At 32.9% G+C, this 9,011-nt stretch overlaps 1 long non-coding RNA gene across 2 annotated transcripts; it reads left to right on the top strand.

Moving 5' to 3' along the window:
- Positions 1-2,500: 2,500 nt before the first annotated feature.
- Positions 2,501-6,470, top strand: LOC134232200 (uncharacterized). 2 transcript variants are annotated; one of them, XR_009984730.1, is made up of 4 exons: positions 2,501-3,206; positions 4,776-4,860; positions 5,738-5,840; positions 6,426-6,470. It is a non-coding gene; the product is annotated as an uncharacterized LOC134232200 (long non-coding RNA). The 2 variants fall into 2 exon arrangements; XR_009984729.1 differs by lacking the exon at positions 2,501-3,206 and having other exon boundaries at positions 4,546-4,860.
- The last annotated feature ends 2,541 nt before the right edge of the window (positions 6,471-9,011 follow it).

Below are 9,011 nucleotides of genomic sequence, written 5' to 3'. Positions count from 1 at the left end.
ACCTTACCAGGCATTTGTGTTAGATACCAGAGGTTGGCATATCTTATAAACCGGGGTAATTGGTCAGGAAAAAAATACTTCAATTGATTTGTCAAAATTACATTTTTAGTGTTTCAAGTTTCTAAATAAAAGTTTAGAAAGTGACAAAGATTTTGTTTTAATATGAATTAATATATTAATATAAACTGGTCAGATAAGAATCATTCATCGAATTGGCTTGGGGCTGAGTATTATCATACTAGTGTTTTACTATTAATAGTGAATATTGTCTTTTTTAATTTATTAAATCATTGTTTTTATTATTGGGGTGGGTGGGTTGCTTTTTATTTTTTTTCTTGAGAAGCCCCTCCCCCCAAAAAAAACGCTTTTGAAAAAGTCACTATGATCGGCCTGTGTAATTAGGGACACCTGTCCTCACGTGCCATATCAGGTGGAGACACGTGCCGCGAAGACACCTGTCACTGTGTATTTTTTGTATATTCTATGTGAATTGAGACGGTTTTGTACCTAAAGGGAACAATGGGCTGTTGTCGAGCATGTACACACACAGTCTCCGACCGAAAATTCTCTTAAATTTAGATGATGATTCGAATTTCTTTTATCATTTAAAAAATTGTATATTCCATAAATAAAGTTATACAAGAGAACATATTTATAAAATAACCTACATTTAAGAAGTTCAATGAAAGAACAAACTATTTAGAATTTTTATTTCAATTTTCATTACTGATTTAAAATAAAACTCTCCTCTTTAGAAATTAAATAATTTTCTATAGGTATTGAATAGATCTTAATTCTCGTCGTGTATAATTATATTAAATCAGAATGACGTTAATAGATCAATGTGAAATCAAAACTGTATTTAATATTGTTGATGGGTTTTTGTGTGAAATTTGTAATCTAACGTACTACAAAGACATTTATTAGATAAATGTTTATAATATAATTCATCACATAAAACGTTTTCCCCCTTTTTTGTTTAAATATGTACGCAGATCTCCGTGTAGTAAACGCCTGCACTTTTCGCATGAAATTACAATGTAGGGTCCTAAATGCACATACATTATATTTAACAAACTAAAAAAATTTCAGCCAATTTTTTTTTCTCCAAAGGCCATTGCTCTAGATAAAGAAAAGTCTATAATATTTTGCATGATTTTGTTTTCCATAAGAACAATGACTTTTAAAGTAGTGCATGCTAAGGCAATCTATTAAAAGAATTAATTGTAAAATTAATTCATTGTATAATTGTCACGATTGTATTTTTGTGCAGTTTTTGTTGATTTCATTCTATAAAGGTATGAAGTTTGTTAATACTCAAACAAACATTTCTTTATCTATGGTGTACACTACTTTATTTTTATTCGCCGACATGCTACTCTTTTTATAAAAAAAAAACCTTGCGTGACTAATAGACTCGATCTTCAGGCCTGTAGGAAAGTAATTTCCGAAAGAGTAATAAACTAACCGGGATTTTATTTTTACTAGCATACCTTACCAGATTTCTAACGAAAAAAAAAAACATTAAAAGAAATACAGGGCGGGACCAGTTAAAGCTGTATGCATAAGTACAGCCCTGCACATCAACGAGTATAGATGAATTTCGACATAATCTTTCCCATGACTTCACTTATACCAATCACGACTAAAATATTGAATTAAAATACTGTTATATTTCCTGCCTTTGATGAGATGTTAGTTTTGTTCCAGCTAGAGATATAACTCTCCTAAGAAAAAGGTTTTCAACATTCTGATTCATTTAACAATTTTACGTGTTAAAATGATGTGGGAAATTTTTTTAGCTAAAGGCCAAGGAGTTTAAACATGTTAAAGTACAATGTACATGTAGCAATTAGAGAAAAGTCTAGCAGGTCCACCAGTAATATTGATAGCAGGCTCAAAATCTAATTAAACCCCGAAAAGGAGGGAGTTCGATTAGTAATTTAATCCCCCCCCCCCAAAAAAAAACACAACAATTTATTAGCAATGAATTAAACACCGAACTTTTCAATCATCACTATTGAAATAAAAAAAAACTGTTCTTGATAATCATATTATAATTGTAGCTTATTTTCATGCCTTTTAGGATTCCTGTGGAAAGTTCACAATAAAAAAAAATGTGCTTTTAAAAATTTAACATCTTTTGGTGTGACATTATAAATTCATAATCATACATGTAACAGTTAAAAGAAGCGAGGAGAGGTGTGTGTGTGGGGGGGGGGGGGGTTTCAGCAAGGACGGCCACTACCAACAACCAAGCCCCGAAACCCATATCCCGAAGGCAAATAAGTTGAGGTGTCAAACAAGAAACAATTTTTTTTTCTGCTCTTGCCTCATGTATTTAACCGCTTTTTTTCTAAATATACTAGGCCTACACATCATATCGGCAAAAATATTTAGGAGCCCCTCATTTTATTCCATGAAAAGGGGAAAACTTAATTAAATTCTAATATAAGATCTCATAATCACACTTAATCATAGTGAATGTAAACAGATTATATTTCCCATCCTGCATCGCTCTGTAGGCGCTTTATTTCATTGGTCAATTTCCCGAGGCGCCATTTTTGGAGGATCGAGAAGGACGAAGAAGAAGGTGTAAGCAGCTGGTAAATGTGAAAAGTTAAGATGGTTTCACCACCCAGTGTCTTTAAGACTGTGATAAATGCAATGGCCAAAGATGAAGGATTAGTGTACGTATATTTTTGTTAACTTTTTACGGTAAATAGTTGTAATATTTGGCAACAACAAATCTTCAATATCGGAGGCAACTTTTGTCCTGACGCCATTTTGAAAAGTTGGATACCTAAGTTTTAAATTGTTAAGTGTATATATTGCAGAAAGAAAGAGAGAGAGAGAGAGAGAAAGAGAGAGAAATTTGAGACGTTGATATAGCATAACTTATATTATGAAGGCACCGTGCATGTACATGCTGTATGTTGTAAATTTTCAACGTTTCGCCTTTTATCATGTTTATTAAAATGTATGCTCCATGTGTATGTTCTCTCTCTATATATAAATGAATACTTTTCGGAATTTAAAAAAAAATATTTTAAACCCCGCTCAAATTATCCGGATGATAATAGTTACACCGAACATGGTTTCGTAATTAAATTCAGACTGTAGAACATCCGGTTTGAATACCACATGTGTTTTCTGACTTTTGGGAGCCAACTCTTGTTTTTTTGGAACTTACGACTTATGGCAAGGTATAAATTAAATATTTTTGGTTCAAAACTTTGATAAAAGCATCGATATTTTTACAAAAAGTGTCTTCAATCTCAGCTTATCCGATTATTCATGAAGGATATCCTCATCAGAACAGATTGTAGCGAATAGCATAACCCTTAATCATATGCATGACGATGATATGGAGGGAAAATATACATAAAAAAGTGAATGTAGGTGAAAGCCTGTCCTCTTTTCTGATTCAGAAGAGAACAAAGTGAAGAGATTAGGTTTGTTTTATTGTTTATTGAAATAGTTTTACTTTACTGCTCAAAAGATTTTTTTTTTTGTAATGTCTTACCTGTTGAGATGAAGATGTAAAAAAAGAAAATCCTAATAGTGAATTAATATTGATAGTATGTCATGAAATGCAAATGAATCATCAGCTTGAATTATCAGTTTTTTCACAATTATTGACCTGAGTAGGTCAATGTATACTATAGCGAATAATACATACTCCTTTCCATATCGCATCCTAGCCCGAGACACCAATTTCAGCCAGAGGGACAGAGACCCTAGGGCTGATATTGGTCGAAGGTCTGATACAGGATGTGATGTGGAAAAGGGTATGTTTCATTATGTTTATTACAAACTTGGTAATAAATTACAGAACACTTCAAGTTGAGAAGATCAAGAAAATAAGTAAATAATCATGCACAATAAAACTACTTACATACATGTACACGGTATTGTCTTACTGAACAGATTTAGCTGTCATTAGGTCAAAATTGCAAATAATAACATGCTTCTTATATCTGTATATACAGGTAACTCTTGATGGCTTGAACTTCGATTTCTTGGAAGTTCTTGATCGCTTGAATTGAGTCTCCGGTCCCGATTTTTTCCACTATATAACTAAGCAGATTTGCTCTTGATTTCTCGAACTCCTGATCTCTCGAAACCCTTGATCCCTTGAAGTCAAAATGCAGTCCCACTGTGCTGTGAATTTTACCCTTGATACCTCGAAGTGGCTGTGTGTATACCAAGTTATAATGGTCAAACTTTTGCCATAACTGTATATCTGTGTGTCTGTCTGAGTGTCTGTTGTCAACTTAAACCTTCACCATAACTTTAGAACTATACGAGATAGTGGCTTCATATTTACTTTAGTATGCATACTCCACTAATGAAGTGCTTTCAAATGGCAACAAGGACAATGATTATGTGTCAGTGATCTTGACTGTGACCTGTATGCTAAAAAAATTGCTTTTTCGAACTTTGTTGCTGTGTTTCACAAGTGCATCTTGTTTTGTTGGTCTCTGACCAGTAGAGCTTATGCGATAGTAAAGCGTCCGGCGTCCGTCAGTCTGTCTGCAAACACTACTCCTCCTTAAATTTTAGTCTGATTTCAATATAACTTGGCACACAAGTAGACTATACTAAGATACATAATTCTGTGCATCAGTTTTTGATAAGTACAAACCAGTAGAGCTACAATCTCGACAGAGACTTCTGGTTATTTTTTCTTCCATCCCGGTTGTTGCTAATGCTATTACATAATTAGTTTAAATTAGAATGCAATAGTACCTGGACATAATTTATCATTTCAGAGAGAAGAAAACTGTGTGACTTTAAAAGAAAACCAGTGAGATAAAATCATAGAAAATGTATGATGATTCAGGATGTGGTCATTTGGTAAGTGGTAATTCATTCATGATTCGTATGTATATGACAATTGCCTGAAAAAAAAGATTCTAAATTTTATTTAAATGCTGAACTGTGGTATATCAGCTGTGAGCTACAAGAAGTTTTATGTAAAAGCTAGGGCTGAAACAATTTGCCCCCTCCATGTTATGTGTGTATTGCTATGATTGACATACAATCAGTTCTCTAATACATACACTTCAATAAAACTTTGTCGTCTCGAACCTGAATTGAACAGGAAAAAACCCTGAGATCTCTCCAAAAATTTGAATGAAAAAAAGGAAATGCTTATTAACTGATTTCTTGCTGGTCAGTATTTTGATTACTTAAAGGAAGCTCTAAAAACTGCACACTAAAGAGTTCTACTTTAACATCAGTTAGTTTTATGAAGTTAGAGTGATCTGCCCATAGATTAAGATTATGAAAAATGTTATTTTACAGTCAGTTAGATTATTTTTAATAGATTAAATTATTTTAAGCATTATTTAAAATCAAAAAAATAGGAAATTAATTATTTTCATAAATTTTTCCAATGTAAGTAAACAGCAATGATTTCTGCTTACAGATAGTCCATTGTCTTTGAAAATTTCTTGGGGAAATGAGGCATATACCATATGTTCTAAATGAATAAAAAAGGCTCATTATGCACATATTTATATGAAATATGATAGATTTTTTTCTCTCCAAGGAATAATTTCTGCAAGTCACTAAGTTTTTAGAGTTTCCTTTATTTTAAAGATATTCAATGAAATTATTTGAAGTATTAAATTTTGGTAAATTTTATGATACTAAAAGGTTATATGGATGAAAAAACAGCATGCGTGTATGACAATAGGGCTTAAATTTTTAATGTCTCTTAATTTTTGAGTGACATTAAAACAGGAATTGTCATCACCAATAGACGAATTTCACATTCCTAAGAGTTTTCTCCAATTGTTGGCGTATCGCTCATTTTTCCCACTTTGTCCTTTGTAAGTTACTTGTTAATATTTTCAATCTTCAAAAATATTGGACAATTACAATCTGTATCTGTATTGGCAGAGTATGGGGGCAACATGAAAATCATATTGAATATGTTCATACTGATTTATTTCTAAGATATTGTCCCTCAAAGTTGATACAGTTAAAGACGGAAAACAGCGTCTTAAGCCGGTTGACCCCAGATCGACCCTGCAAAGGGGAATAACTTTTGTAAATGTGAAAATCCTTTATGGTGTATCATATAGATCTAAAACTGACTGAATTTTGATCAGCCAATTTATGAACATGATGAATGGATGTAAATAATGTTGGACAATATATGTAAAAAAAAAAATTAAATTACTTGTTTATATATACATTTGTGGTATCTCTTCCCATTGAAGTTTATAAACTTGTTATTTATTTCTTAAATAAACTGAGCGTACATGCAATACCGGTATAAAATTACTCATAAGATGCATGTATACTTAAACCATGATAAAATCATATGTGTCCAATGCAGCATATGATAAATCATTAATATACAAGTACATGTGTATCTATACTGTAATACATATATATTGCATTATTTTTAGGTCCTGTTCTGTGGATGCCCTAAGACAGTGTCTACCCATCACTCCACCTGATATCACTTGTTCTGAGCATATTTCTCTCTCAAACTTAAACTACAGAGAGCCTGTGGATAGTGGATGAAGAGTGACCTTGGACCAATATTCTAGGTCAAAGGTCAGTATCAAGATCTACTGTATATCTTTATTTAAAATCGTAGTCCAGAGTATATTTCTCCCCTGCCTGGTGTAATCTAGCTTTTGTGCAATGGGGTGGACTCCGTGGAGGGTCTGCAATGATCTTCAACCAATTTCTAGGTCGAATATCAAAATAAAAAAAAATCTCTCCCAAATATTTTTGTTATTATAAAGAGTATGTTTTCTCTCAAACTAATCAAACTTAAAGCAGGGTTCTTAGTATGAGATACATGTAGTAATATATTCTCAATGACATAATAAGGCTGAAAACATTATTTATATTAGGCCTCAAATAAAATATTGTTTGTTTGCAGTTGCCGACCGACCCACTGAAAATGCACCCGACCCAAACTTTTTTTTAGCCATTTTGAAACTTTATTTTTTTTTCTTATTTTTTGGGATATTAAAACTGTTTCATTTTCAATTTTTTTCTTCATAAATCATAAGTTTATGCCAAGAGTGCAGCTTATTCATGTAAAGTAGGCCTATGAAAAACTTTATTTTATGTTATCTAACAAAGATCTGGAAATATTTTTTTTTCAAAAAAAAAAAAAAAATTGCCTACCTACCTACTCAGACTAAAAATTATAGGTCGGCAACTGCAAACAAAGAATTTTTTAAGCTTGGCCTTTTGTTATTTTTTTTTCACTTATCATAAAGCATTAAATATTAAAGAGATACATTAAAAGCTGAAATCATATGTATCATGGTCATGGAAAGTAATTATTGATATTGGTATATTAAAGGACATTGACTGATCTTTCAGATTTCTAAGTTATATTCAAGTATTATAATTCTGACATCATATAATAATTTTGTATGAATATTGCAGATCAAAGGTGATGTGAAGAAAACCAGGAAACTGATGTTGAAAGAAGTACTTAATGACCCTTATGAATGGACTTAAATGTGAAAGACTGTTCCATTGTTTATCTAAGATATATGGATTTATTTAATATTTTGATATCATTGAAAAATTCAGTTACAGTTTTTGTACATCAAATGAATTATTAAACATATAAAATGGTAATGCTTTTTTCTTTTACATGTAATAATTTTTTTTGATAGATTTTTAAAAGAATACACATTATTTCACATTGCTTCCTTTAGAAAAGTTAGGGAATCTTGAAGTTTCCCAGTAATTTCCACCAGGAATGGGACTCCAGATAATTCCACCAAGTTTCCGCCACACAGAAAGTGTTACACAAGTTCCATATAGTTTCCTGAGTCAAGGAAACTGTAGGAATCATAAGGTTTCACGAGCTTCCATGTAGTTTCCCATAAAAGAAAACCTTAAGATTCCATCAAGTTTCCATTCCACGGAAACCACTACGCTCATATTCCATATGGTTTCCTGAGTCGAGGAAACTTTAGGAATCGTGAGGTTTCCCGAGCTTCCATGTAGTTTCCCGTATAAGGAAACCTAAAGATTCCATCAAGTTTCCATTCCACGGAAACCACTACGCTCCGATTCCATATGGTTTCCTGAGTCATGGAAACTTTAGGAATCTTGAGGTTTCCCAAGCTTCCATGTAGTTTCCCGTAAAAGGAAACCTAAAGATTCCACCAAGTTTCCATTCCACGGAAACCCCCTACGCTCCGATTCCATCAAGTTTCCTGATTCTGGAAACCAGTGGAATCTTCAGGTTTCCCATTACGGGAAACTACATGGATGTTCGGGAAACTTCTGGTTTACAGAGGTTTCCGTGGTTCGGGATACCTTATGGAATCGGAGCGTAGGGGGTTTCCGTGTCACGGAAACTTGGCGGAATAACCTAGCATCCGCTACGGAAACCACTGGGAAACATGATGTAAACTTGAGGTTTCCATGTGGTTTCCATAAAGCTTCCCATGATGGGAAACCACTTTTTTCACCCAGTGTGTTGTTGTCCAATGCTGCCTCGATTATATAATCTTCACCACCACTTTCCAAAAGCTTATGTACATCCAAGGTTAAAAACTTCTTTCAGCACCAACTTTTACAGGATGTAGAACACAGTCCTGAGGGATTTCAGTTAGACACAAATCTGAAGAACATCCTCAACTAAATGCAAAACTGTATTCTATGGTAATGACTGGTACATTGTCTCCTTAAAAACATCTTTTAAAATCCGTTTAGATCAGTTATGAACAATTTGTGACTTTTTCATCTAAGGGTTTACATGATTAAAGGATTTTAAATGCATTTGCAAAGAAATGTTCCGTATCTGATATAACTTTAAAGGTATTTGCAATTCAATGATATAAATCTATCTTTTACGTCTTGGATTCTATTGGCTTCATTGCAACTTTTTAATGTGTCTTGTTTACATCATTTCATCAAGAGAACATAACTAGAATCCTCAGACTGAGGACAACAAATCATATTCTGCCTTATTTCACATATTCCCTTGTGTTACCTAAAACTTCCTTTGT

Source organism: Saccostrea cucullata, unplaced genomic scaffold (assembly GCF_032062105.1).
Source record: "Saccostrea cucullata isolate Sc308-1 unplaced genomic scaffold, CSIRO_AGI_Scuc_v1 ctg4086, whole genome shotgun sequence".
In the NCBI taxonomy this organism is placed as follows: Eukaryota; Metazoa; Mollusca; class Bivalvia; order Ostreida; family Ostreidae; genus Saccostrea; species Saccostrea cuccullata.
This window is presented reverse-complemented; position numbering and strand designations above follow the sequence as displayed.